This window comes from Dreissena polymorpha, chromosome 6, assembly GCF_020536995.1.
Source record: "Dreissena polymorpha isolate Duluth1 chromosome 6, UMN_Dpol_1.0, whole genome shotgun sequence".
Lineage (NCBI taxonomy): Eukaryota > Metazoa > Mollusca > Bivalvia > Myida > Dreissenidae > Dreissena > Dreissena polymorpha.
Genome location: NC_068360.1, coordinates 70,832,030 through 70,844,965, shown reverse-complemented (window position 1 = coordinate 70,844,965; position 12,936 = coordinate 70,832,030). Strand labels below are relative to the sequence as shown.

The window sequence follows — 12,936 nt, the reverse complement described above, 5'->3', positions numbered from 1 at the left end:
TGTTGTCCCTGATTTTCCTGTGCGGACTGCTCAGGCTAATCTGGTACGGCACTTTACGCACATGCATTTATCCCCGTGTTCCCATTGCTCGCACTAATAGCATTATTAAAAACTGTAACGTTACGTGGTCCGGCTTTCCTTTTTAAACATGATTTACATCCACTTTTCTTCGTAACGGACGCATGGCTCAGATCAAGCGTGTCATCGTTGCACGCTCCTCCCATACATTTGTAGCACGTGATCGCCTTGATCGTGATCGCCGACGTCAGACCAACTGGAAATATAAGTTAGTTCGTTACGAAGCTTTTACTCACCTTCATGCATTACAAATGTTCATGTTAGTTTAAATTTTACAGCCACATAAATACTCAAAATGAACGACTATTTCGTAAAATATTTCGTAAAATAAAGTTAACTTATTAAAAGATCATTGTTCCACAATTTCAACGCTAAATGTGGTTTAGTTTCATGGATTAGAAAAGACACAAAATGCCCGTTTTTATAGTGTGTGACAATTTATTCCAGGTGAATTTACCGCGACGATATCAGAACATTTACGTGCGAATGCGAACGGGAACTACGTCGTCCTTCCAACGCTTCCCGACGCCAATCGTAAATGCCTAAAAATAAAAACGAGCATTGTGTATCTCGTTAAATCTATGTTACCATTCCACATCAAGCGTTGACATTTTGGCTATTGCTCAAAGGAACACTAATTAAGTATGGGCTAACGTTATTATACGAAATATTTAACGAATTATTTGTTGAGTTTTAGTATTTATGTGGCTTTTATTTGTTCGTATATAAAAGTGTTGTTTTTTTTCGAAAACGTAAAATGTACTTAATATACTACAGGTATACATATAATAAAGGTAGATTCAATCCATGCACAGTATAATGCAGACACAAACACATATTTCACCCACACAGGTTAAAGTGTTATGTTATGATCATAGAAACAATTTTTTAATTGAATACCCTAAGCTTAAACAAAAATACAGTCAAATTTAGACCAGAATTTTTGGTTTGGAAATTCCACTATATATAAAAGAAGATTTTTCAATCTTGTATACGTAACCGCAAGTATAATTATATATATTATGTCCGATTTATATAAACGGACGCATAATCAATGGAATTTAGACACATTAATACACTAAAAAAAATAAACTTAAATTTCGAAACATTTTCGACAAAACATGACATTTAAATCATCGATTCGATACTGGATGCAGATTCGTGACAAATTTCAGAAACATGAAAAATACTCTCCTAGACTTAATGGTGTATTTGAATTGGTTTTAAACTAGCCATTCATTTGTTTACATGTACCTCGTTCTGGAAAAACATGACTCAATGCATGTGCGTAAAGTGTCGTCTCAGATAAGCCTGTGCAGTCCGCAGTTAAGCCTAGACTGGATGTTTGCTAAGATGAAACTTCCTTTAAACGAAAAATTCCATAAAAGCGGAAAGTGTCGTCGCTGGTTAGCCTGTGTGGAATGCACAGGCTAATCTGGAATGACACTTTACGCACATACATTAAACCGAGGCTAATATGAGTGTAGCTCTTAAAGTGATTGTAAAGGTCCGCCCATAGGACATTTGCAATGACGCTTTCAGGACCTGTAAATAAAATCTGACTTGCATAACTCACACTCCAGGCCATGATGAAATATTGCATTAAATGTGCTTTTTAAAATAACAATACTGTTCATGTTTATGTTAAAAAATTTGATGATATGTAGGTTGTTTGTGTTGTTGTCGTAGAAAATGATTATAGTGGTGCTTCTACTTCTGCTGATTATGATGACGATGCTTTTGTTGCTGCTGTTGATAATGATAATGTTATTATTATGAACGCTATGCTTACTTTATTGGCTAAGCATTCTGGCTTGTATTATTATTTCATAATTCTTTACTTGTTATCTAGCCATTAGTTGCTTAACAGGCGCTTGTTAAACAGGCACCCAAACCGGACAAAGCCATACGTGAAGCGACAGCTAATTTGACAGAACTTCGGCTATTGTTGGCAAACTAAGTGCTTTTCGTGATCTAAAATATCCTTTCACCATGGCTTGATCGTCTCTACCGCGCTACAACCTGAAGTGCACAATGTGCATGGTGTGATATTGTACAATTAATTACTTAATTCGAATGATATTGCATCTGGTATGTTGATTTGTTAAATGAATGTTTTTTAACATGCCAAATTGAACATAATTATGTTAAATCGATTCGCATTATATCGGCATGCCGAGTGTTATAATATATTTAAATTAAAACTACGAACAGATTGAAGAAAAACACGACGAATGTCTTTCATTTATTGTTGCTCCATGGAAAATAAATACTTTTGAATGTTGGACACGGAAATTCTTCAACTCGTTTTATCCATCACTCTTGTCTACTTGACATAATAAGCTAAAGAAATATTAGACCCCAGTCCCAAATAAGCACGGGTGAAATCGGCAGTAAATCCGGGACGATCCCTAGACTTTAGGGATGTTTGAACGTAAATGATCTTCCAAAGACCATCACCCATGACAAAACACGGACCTGACACTAACAACACCGTCCGCAACACGCAATCAACACGCTCATAGGGACTGTCCCGGACAGTCCCGACAGCGCTACTTACCAACACAACAAAGACCCGACTAATCCCATATAAGCGAGAACCAACACGTTATCTTCACGGATCATCCCGGATCTAAACGACTACGACAACGATAGTTACACGTTCTTTCCGATTTATTTTTAAACTTAGTTTTCCATGTAATCTGGTCAACCTGTTTTAAAATGTCCTTCATACCAGTTTATCACACCTTTAAGATAATAACGGATACTTATGTTACAAAAGCGGCGGTCTCGTTTAATAGCACACAATTCGCCTCAAGTGGCGGTCTTGTCGAATTCTCAATAAACGGGACATTGTCGTGGGATGGACATGGACACTTAAAATAATTTTGCAGTTTTTAAGGTAAGGACAAAGTTCATTTTGAACAATTTTACCTTGCTTAATTGTTTTAATATTTGATATGTCAGTTTGAAAGTACAAATTATTATGTTTACATATTGCGATTATATGTATTTTTTAGCAAGTTCTTAACACTATGTGGATAAAAACGAACGAAATATTTAGTAGTTGATATCTAATTTACAACCTAATACGCATATTCATGCATCAAACCATGGATTAAACAAATATATAGTCTACTCAATCATTGAATGTTTTTTGTCACTTATTTGGAGTATTTTATGACTTGTTGTTATGCCTTTCATTGGTAGGTTTTGTAGTTGAAGTTGTTGTAGTTGTTTATTTATTTTTATATAAGCAACTCCCTTAAAGCAACAATATGATTGGTTTCTCTATTAGCGTTTTATTGTAACATCATCTTAAAAAAAATTGGTTTCGTGGTATATTATTCGAATTCTCCATCTCAGTTTAAGAATGAAATAAAATATCAAGTCATCCAATTCACCACTCTCCTTAATACACCGCTAATATTAAACTTACGATATGGTAACGATTAAGTAAAGCAGGATACTTAACCTTTATATCATTTGAAGGCCGATTTCAACAAGACAAATCTAAAGCAATGCGTTATCCTATTTCACGACTTCAATATACATGTAATGTGAGATTGCCGGGGCTCATTTCATACGATAGTGGTAGACGGCCGGTTATGACTCGTAATGCTTTCGTAAAGGAGCGTATGGTGCGCAGACATGTTTTTTTTTATCAGAGACGTAAATAACAGCGATAGGCAACTCGCCAAATATCGGCAAACTATCGAACGTCGCGGGTTTCGGCGAGATAAGCGCGCAACTGTTTGTCGGTTGCTACGGTAGTTAACACGCTTATCAACATTTCTGAAACACGCTTTCGCGTTTAAGTTTTTGCGATTTGAAACAAATAAATTGTTATGTATTATTAAAAGAGAATGTATGCGGTATTATCACACAATTGTAATGTGTCAATTAAAATAAATCACACACCGCATTGCTGTATTTAGCGATTTTATTCGCCTCCAGTTTGAAAAAACAAAAAAACAATGATAACCGGTATTTAAAGATGGCCTTCGAAATACGATAAATTAAAATTAAGAGGCGATCAGAATCTTACGACAAACAACTAATAATTGGTTGTTTTAATAAGATTTTTGTTTTTTCATTTTAATTGCAGCGTTTAAATTTGATCAATCCGAATGCCATTTACTAACAGTATATTTTGAATAAAGCTCTGAACAAATGTGTCTTCTTATGGAGAGCATCTATTCTTGGTCTGCTCAAATCGTCTGTTTGTGTTCATTGTTCGCTTTAATGACCGCTAAATTCAATGCACGATTTTACCAATTATAACATTACCACCTTGAGTTTATGTATAGAAATCTTCAGACCCGTATACTGTGCCATTCTCCGATATTGAGCATATCGATCCAGTTATTTAGTAACTTTTCTGTGTCTCTTCACCATGTCTTAGACGGATTTTGTGTCATGGGATGACGAGGATACAAGTCTGGATTTACTTCTAGGTATACCGATTATGATGAACATTGTGACAGTGAATTTGTTCAGGACATTACTTAGTCAGTTGTGTATGAGTTTCCAGAAAACAAAAGTTAATGAAAAGAACATATTAATTCCGTATGTTGTAAAAAAGCATCATCTAATCTTGGAAAGTATGTCCTCTCATGTACATTATGATTAAGTAAATGAAATGTGCCCCGGCTTCTACAGAGGAGCCTTTGCAACCATTTATGTGATACAGTCTCTTCATAAACCTTTGTAGTAACAATTTTAGCCTGTGTAATAAAATAATACATGAACATACTTTTTACAGTTAAATGATATTTCATCAAAACTTCATAATTCATAAACAAATATCAATACACCTGGCATAACACAAATTAAGCAATTTATAAAACATAACACATATTAAGCAAGTTGTTGATATTACAAATAACAAATTGGAAGAAAACAGCTTATATTATGCAGTTATGCAGACAACAAACATGTATGAGGCCGGGCATTAATGTTTCTGAAGAAAACTCATAATCACATAACAATTTTTTATCATGGTGATTGGACTATATATGTGACTTAGAGTGTTGACATGTTTTTACCATAGCCATATAAGGACAAATGCCCCGCCGCCTGGCCATGTTTTTGAACCAACCGGAACCATTTTCGAACTTGTCCGAGATATCATTGGACACATTTTTGACCAAGTTTCATGAAGACGGGGCAATAAATGTGGCCTCCAGAGTGTTAAAAAGGTTTTTCTATAGCCATATATAGACATATAAAGAAAAAAAAAACCCTGGTGCCCATGGTTTTCAACTAACCGGATACTTATGTTACAAAAGCGGCGGTCTCGTTTAATAGCACACAATTCGCCTCAAGTGACGGCCTTGTGCATTCGCTATAAATGCCATGTGTATGTTCGAGCTATTAAATCAACGAGGTAATTGAATGGACATAACAACTATAAATAAACTTAGCTGTTTTTTAAGGTAAGGAAACAGTTCATTTTGAATTTACCTTGCTTTATTGTTTTAATATTTGATATGTCAGTTTGAAAGTGCAAATTATTACGTTTGCAGATTGCGATTATATGTATTTTTAGCCAGTTCTTAACACTATGTGAATAACAACGAACACAATATTATGTAGTTATATCTAATTTACAACCCAATACGCATGCTCTTGCCTTAAACCATGGAATGAACAACTATACAGTCTACTCAATCACTGAATGCATTTTTGTCACAATCTTGAGTATTTAATTACTTGTGCCTTTCATTAATGAGTTTTGTAGTTGAAGTTGTTGTAGTTGCTTATTTATTATTATATGAGCAACTCCTTTAAAGCACTAATATGATTTTGGTTCCTCAATAAGCGTTTTACTGAACAATTTGGTTTCGTGGCATATTATTCAAAAACATTTTTGGAACTTTAAGAAAAATGTTATCATGATGAAATAAAATGCCATCCAAATCACCACTCTCCTAATTAAGTGAGGGACGATAAGATAACAACAATATGGCTAATTATGCTTCTAGCTAGTGACGTTTAAGTAAAGCAAAATGCTAACCGCAAACTTAAAGGCTTAGAGCAAATTTCCTTTTTTTGAAACAATTGCTTTGTAAATCCATAAAACCGGTCCACTCCTGTGTATCATTTCAATGCATATTTCAAATATACAAAACAAAAGCCATGGGTTCTCCTATTTCACAACTTCAATGTAATGTGACATTTGCCGGGGCTCACTGCATACGATACTGGTAGATGGCCGGGTATTAATCGTTATGTATTCATAAAAGAGCTTATGGTGCGAAGGTATGTTCTCTTTGTTTACAAATCATTATAATAGAACAAATGTGTAAGATTGTGTTTTTTCTGGAAAAAAAACGTATTTTATTGATAACTTATAAATTGTAATGAATTATCTATTTAGTATCTGGTTGGACTTAAACGACGTAAGCAAAACTATCACATTAGTCATTATTAGGATCTTAATCTTCAAGATAACAGCTTTAACTGGAGTTTAATTGTTTACATGTTCAAATTGTTGCAGTTATTTATAGGCTTTCAAGTGTGCTATGAAACCAATCATGCATTTGGATAAACAATTATACTAAAATTCATATCATCTTTGAAAAATTAAAATGTATCACCATCTCAGATATAAGTCACATAATCAAGTGATTTTTAATGCCAGTTTTTTTAGGACAATTTCTTTAATTTACGTAATGGTAAACGTGTATTTTGAATTCGTGAGAAAAAAAACGTAAAACATTTGAATACATATTAATAAGGAAAACAAAAGATAAGCAAAGGACCCATTTAACAGATTAAGTTGATTACTGTCTACAACAGAGATTTGCAGAAGAACAATTCACTTTGGAAATTAAATAGGATCATTAAAAAATCTAGAATAAATGTTCAGTACATAGTTTAATTAGTACATAGTTTATTGGCAAATCTGCAAACGTTACTCTGTGTATATACACTATTTTACTTCAAAGCAGAACAAATGAATTATACTACAAATGATAAACTGTAATTAAAAAAACATGAGCACACATGAGCACAAATTATATCTCACATGTGCATGGCGGAAGTCATCGTAGTGTCAAATTTATTTGGAACATTAAAAACTGTTACTAAAAGGCGATCCTCTATAGCGCTATAGTATTGTTTTTTTTAAACTTTATCTGATATGTGTATATAAACGCGCACTACCACCTTAAAAATCAATTCCAATGTATGTGCCTTAGGCCGTATACAGTATATTTGCAGGTAGAAGCAGTTTGTATTTCTATTACAGTTCAATATAATGGTATGATTGCTACAGTTTAAGGACAAACAATTACATTTGCTTTCAAATCAGTTGATGCCATACTGCAATAATCACACATTTTATCCTTCGTATTGATTCTGTATTTATGTATACATGTATCATGATAATCTTAAAGCCACACGCCTTGAAATGAAAGTAAATATGAGTATAAATAAGAAACATATTGTTTCTATGCAAATTAGAATATATCTGGTGGTAACAAGGTAGAAATCCGTCTTTTTGCGCTTTAAAACCTAAAAATAATCGCGTTTGTTGGAATGGATGTATACGTCTAGAAATCCTTCTTTCGGTTCATAAAATGGATAAATTATACCCACTTTCCATTGATTGTGTTGTACCTAAGGCGACGCCATGGCCGCCACAAGGCTCTGATATTTTGCCATCAATGTGTGAGATTTTGAAGTCAGTAGATAAGAATCAGTCTAAACTCTACAAATACATAAAACAGTGCCATGCATTGTTTTTTCTATTGACAAATTAGAACAACACACAGCAATTTTGTAAGCCAAATGACGTGTGATTTGAGTGGCAATGAGATTGAAAATCTAACATAAAGCAGAATGAGTTTGACTAAATATACAATTCCATGAACAATTTACAATTGCAACACTAAAGAGCGAATGGCTCGAGACATTTATTGTTTTGTTAGGCTTAAATTAGATGAGGTTTCTATATATTGAATCATATGCATGTCTAGATGTTATATATATTGCATCGGAAAATTCCCCTGCTCATTCTTCGTGTATGTTCAATATATTGATTGTGATATTGTTATCGAAATCGAAAGAATGGAGAGGTACTTTTAACTGGTGACGCAAACTTACGAGCGAGACATGAATCCGATTAAATCGAAAATGATAGGTATATATCGATACTGATTTTGATATTGAATTAAGTATTGTAACCCTTATCCCACGCTTAACTTGAAACCCGGTTATGAAGCGATTTGGAGACTTACCGTTAGATATATATGACATATATCAATATTCATATCGTGAATGGAAGGTCAAATGACAACCATAATAAAGGTAAGATAACACGCTATACAGTTGAGGTGACAGAATAGTGGATTGTGACAGCTAGTACCGATTTCAAGGATAGATAAGATTGTACCGATCATAATTTCACGAAATTCTCTTATCATGCGCTGCTTAAGTTTAATCTCCGCACGATCAACGCTGTTTGAACAAGTCAACGTAACCCTTCTATTATTTTTAATGGAAACATGAAAACAATTGCGACTTTGTAAGGGTTATATCATGCGGTGTATATAATCCTTAACAAACGCTTTTATCGCAAAATGACTCAAAGCCTTGCCCTGATATTCATGTGGGTGCATTCTAAAAACATATTACTGTATTATGTGTTTTTGTGTTTGTCTGTACCACATATTCAATACAGTGTTCATAAATAATCTAACTGTTCTATCTTATAACATATGTAATGTCGCGATTAAATTTAATTATATGTTGACGTTAATAAATATTCAATTAAGTTTTGCAAAATAAAATTATTTTAAAAAAACGTACAACATATCTTAACAAGCAGCATAAAGCTTCAGTCTTTTCTCTTTTTCCTGAAAACGTTTGTAACATTGAATTGAACTGAAAAGTCGATTGTTCAAATTTGTCGAACTACTTAAACAAAGTAGTGTTAAAAAACTAGCCGTATTAAGTTTAGAATTGTTAAAAATACGAAAAAATATGATATAATATTTAAATAAAATAATTATATTTTTCACAAAGAAATATGTACTTAAAAATGATATAATTTGTCTTGCAAATATTATACTAAACTTGATAATATGAGGTATCTGACTATTTCTGAATCAGTATCATCAAGATCGAGTCATAAATGTGGCCCCAATAGCTTTTTAGTACTGAATGATTTAATGTATGTTAATGTTCTCTCCCGTGACGATGATATTTAACGCAACAATATCTTATCTTGAAGTCGACTATGTAAACAGCAAAGCGGAATGTTTGTATAACTATCCACTTTAAATAACGTTATGTAAATATTGCAAAATATCTGTGTGTTTATTTAGCCCATGGGTTGTAATCTCTTTAACATTTAGTGTGGGCTTCGAGGCCTGGTTTATTGATGCTCCGAGTGTCTTAGCGAAATATTTTGAAGATTTGTTGAGTGTTCCCTGTGTGGTTCAAATACAAAAGTGTTTACTTGAAACATTGATTGAAACATGTTAACGATTTCATGTGACTGAGTGTAATTGTTAACTTCATAGCAGTTAAAGTGTATGTCATAAAAAATGGCATGTATACGGTTACAACTCTCTGGGTTGACCGCCAGAAAACGCATTGTCAGAATAATGCCAGTCAGATATGAAACTGTGTCCCACACGTTTAACGCTGTGTATTGTTACTATTTTAACTTAACAAGTGGCCTTTTTCCCAAAGTTAAAAGAGTAATGCAAACACGTGTTTTCGCACATTCTACCAGTTTACTACGACTGGCTATTTGTATACGCAGCTTCCGGATTTTCAACAAAAAATGTTCAGTAAAATGTTGCATTTCTTCGGGAGATGATGATGATGATGGTGATGATGATGGTGATGGTGGTGGTGGTGGTTGTGGTGGTGGTGGTGGTGGTGGTGGTAATGATGATGATGATGATGATGATGATGATGATGACTGAATTTAAGTAGTTCCATCTGCGGTAAGGTAATATTGCGCTTCATGTTGAGTCGCTGCAAGTTTCCTTAACGCCTCGTCTTTTGTCGTCCCGCTGTCCGCCCGACTGCCGGTTACGACATGTGTTCTCGATGTCTGCCCGACAGGTGGTTCCGGTATCAGACCCGCTGATTGCCATCGCACAATACGACGTCTCGTCTAACAGGTCCGCGTATCGCAATGAAATTCCATCTTCTTCTTGGACCCTCTCACTTTCAAACGTATCCGCGTATCGCTATTATGTCCCTGTGCACCTATTAGTGTCATCCGCCTTGTATTTTCAAGAGCGCCCGAAATTCTCACGCGCTTGGAATATTCAAGCTTGGTATTCAGCAGGATATGTCGTCAGAGTGGCATGTTTCAGTGTGGCCGAAAGTGCCACATCTTGATTTGTTCCGTGCACCAGAAAGTGTAACCACTTGGCATGCTCTTGTGCACGCGAAAGTTTCGCCGCCTGGTGTTTCATAGTGACCGACACTATCACCGCTCGGTATGTCCCCGTGCGCCCGGAAGTATCACCGCCTGGTATATTTCCGTGCGCCCGGAAGTATCAACGCCTGGTATGTTTCCGTGCGCCCGGAAGTATCACCGCCTGGTATGTTTCCGTTCGCCCGGAAGTATCACCGCCTGGTTTGTTTCCGTACGCCCGGAAGTATCACCGCCTGGTATGTTTCCGCGCACCCGGAAGTTTCATCGCCTGGTATGTTTCCGTGCGCCCGGAAGTATCATCGCCTGGTATGTTTCCGTGCGCCTGGAAGTATCACCGCCTAGTATGTTTCCGTGCGCCCGGAAGTTTCTTCGCCTGGTATGTGTCCGTGCGCCCGGAAGTATCACCGCCTGGTATGTTCCGTACGCCGGAAAGTTTCAACGCCTGGTATGTTTCCGTGCGCTCGGAAGTTTCACAGCCAGGTATGTCCCCGTGCGCCCGGAAGTATCATCGCCTGGTATGTTTCCGTGCGCCCGGAAGTATCATCGCCTTGTTTGTTTCCGTGCGCCCAGAAGTTTCACCGCCTGGTATGTTCCCGTGCGCCCGAAAGTATCACCGCCTGATATACTGCTTTGCCACCGGAAGTTTCATCGCCTGTTATGTTTCCCTGCACCCGGAAATATCACCACCTGGTATGTTTCCGTGCACCCGGAAGTTTCACCGCCTGGTATATTTCCGTGCACCCGGAAGTTTCACCGCCTGATATGTTTCCGTGCGCCCGGAAGTTTCACCGCCTGGTATATTCCCTTGCAGCCGGATGTTTCACGGCCTGGAATGTTCCCGTGCGCCAGGAAGTATCACCGCCTGGTATGTTCCGTACGCCAGGAAGTATCACCGCCTGGTATGTTTCCGCACAAACGGGAGTTTCACCGCTTTGTTCAATAGTGACTGAAACTATCATCGCCTGGTATATTCCCTTGCACCCGGAAGTTTCACCGCTTGGTATGTTCCCGTGCGCCCGAAGTATCACCGCCTGGTATGTTTCCGTGCACCCGTTAGTTTCACCACCTGGTATGTTTCCGTGCATCGGGATGTTTCACCGCCTGGTGTGTTGCCTTAAGCCAGATGGTGTGACAAATTGGTATGCTCCCTTGCGCGCGAAAGTGTCACCGGTTGATAATCTCCCGTGAGCGCGAAAGTCTCACCGCTTGGTATTTTCATGTGCGCGCGAAAGTGTCACAGCTTGAAATGCTCCCTTGTGCCCACAATTATCACCGCTTGGTTTGCTCCCGTGCGCACGAAAGTGTCGCCTATTGATATGTTATAGTGCGCCGATTTAGGCAACGCCTGGTATTCTCGAGTACGCCTGAAAATATAAGCTTGGTATGTTTCCGTGCGCCCGAAATTGTCACCGCCTGGTATGCTCCCGCGTAACCGGATGCGTCATAGCCTGGTTTGTTCTAATGCGCAAAATAGACTCATCGCTTGGTATGATCCAGGGCGCCCAGCATTATCACCGCTTAGGGTGCGCCCGAAAGTGTCACCGCTTTGTATGTTTTCATACGCCAAAAAAGCCCATCGCTTGATATGCTCTCTTGCGTACGAATATGTCACCGCAGCTTTACTTTAAATGGCTATAGTGAAATATTTGTAACAGTCTAGAATTATAATTTTAGTCGTTTAGTTCATTCATGTCTTAGTGGCGATCCGATGCCTTCTTCTTTGAGTTGTTCTTTGGTAAATGCTTTGCTTATTGTTTCATTTTTTTATTTTATTTTCTAATTTACTTTGTTGATATTCATTTGATGTTTTATGATTTTAAATACAATTGCAATCATAATTATAAATGGACACAGAGATTACATTCTTTTGAACAGTTTTTTCACTTACGCGCAGTGAAACAAAAAAGAACACCCGTCACCCTCGATGTTACTTTAATTTTTATATCAGCAAAAGATGGATCTATGAAATATTATGTTATATGTTATAAAAACTAACAAAAAATACCGCGTACGTTCTTAAAATGTATTATATACTTTAAACTATCTGAGTCATTGTAGATTTAAAAACAAAATACTGATTTCAGTTGTATTATATTGCAGTTACGTGTCAACAACTAATAGATTATTATAATTTAAAAACTCATTATAGCTAGCGAAGTTCATGTAGGTAGTGAATGATTGCTTTACATATACGCCATAATTGACTTCTGTAGCATCTCTATTCACATGCAAACTTGTTTGTAGTATTAAACGTTTTCCTAAAAATGCAATACTTGTGTTGGATTATATTTTTATCGTACACGAAAAACTGTGAAGATAAAATTGTTTTCATATATATTTTCCTAGCAATTCCAATAATATGGTTTTGCGTTTATATACATTGATTCATACAAGTGATATGCCGTGAATTGGTGAAGTCATAGCAAGAATCACAATTAATACCGTTAATA

At 36.4% G+C, this 12,936-nt stretch overlaps 1 protein-coding gene across 1 annotated transcript in view; it reads left to right on the top strand.

Annotated features, from left to right (window-relative positions):
* Positions 1–2,885: 2,885 nt before the first annotated feature.
* The window catches only part of LOC127835788 (uncharacterized), a 35,095-nt gene continuing 25,044 nt past the window's right edge, over positions 2,886–12,936 (top strand). Inside the window, exon 1 of the mRNA XM_052362224.1 lies at positions 2,886–2,980. The gene's annotated coding sequence lies outside the window, so the exon portion shown is untranslated. The remainder of the gene's footprint in view (positions 2,981–12,936) is intronic.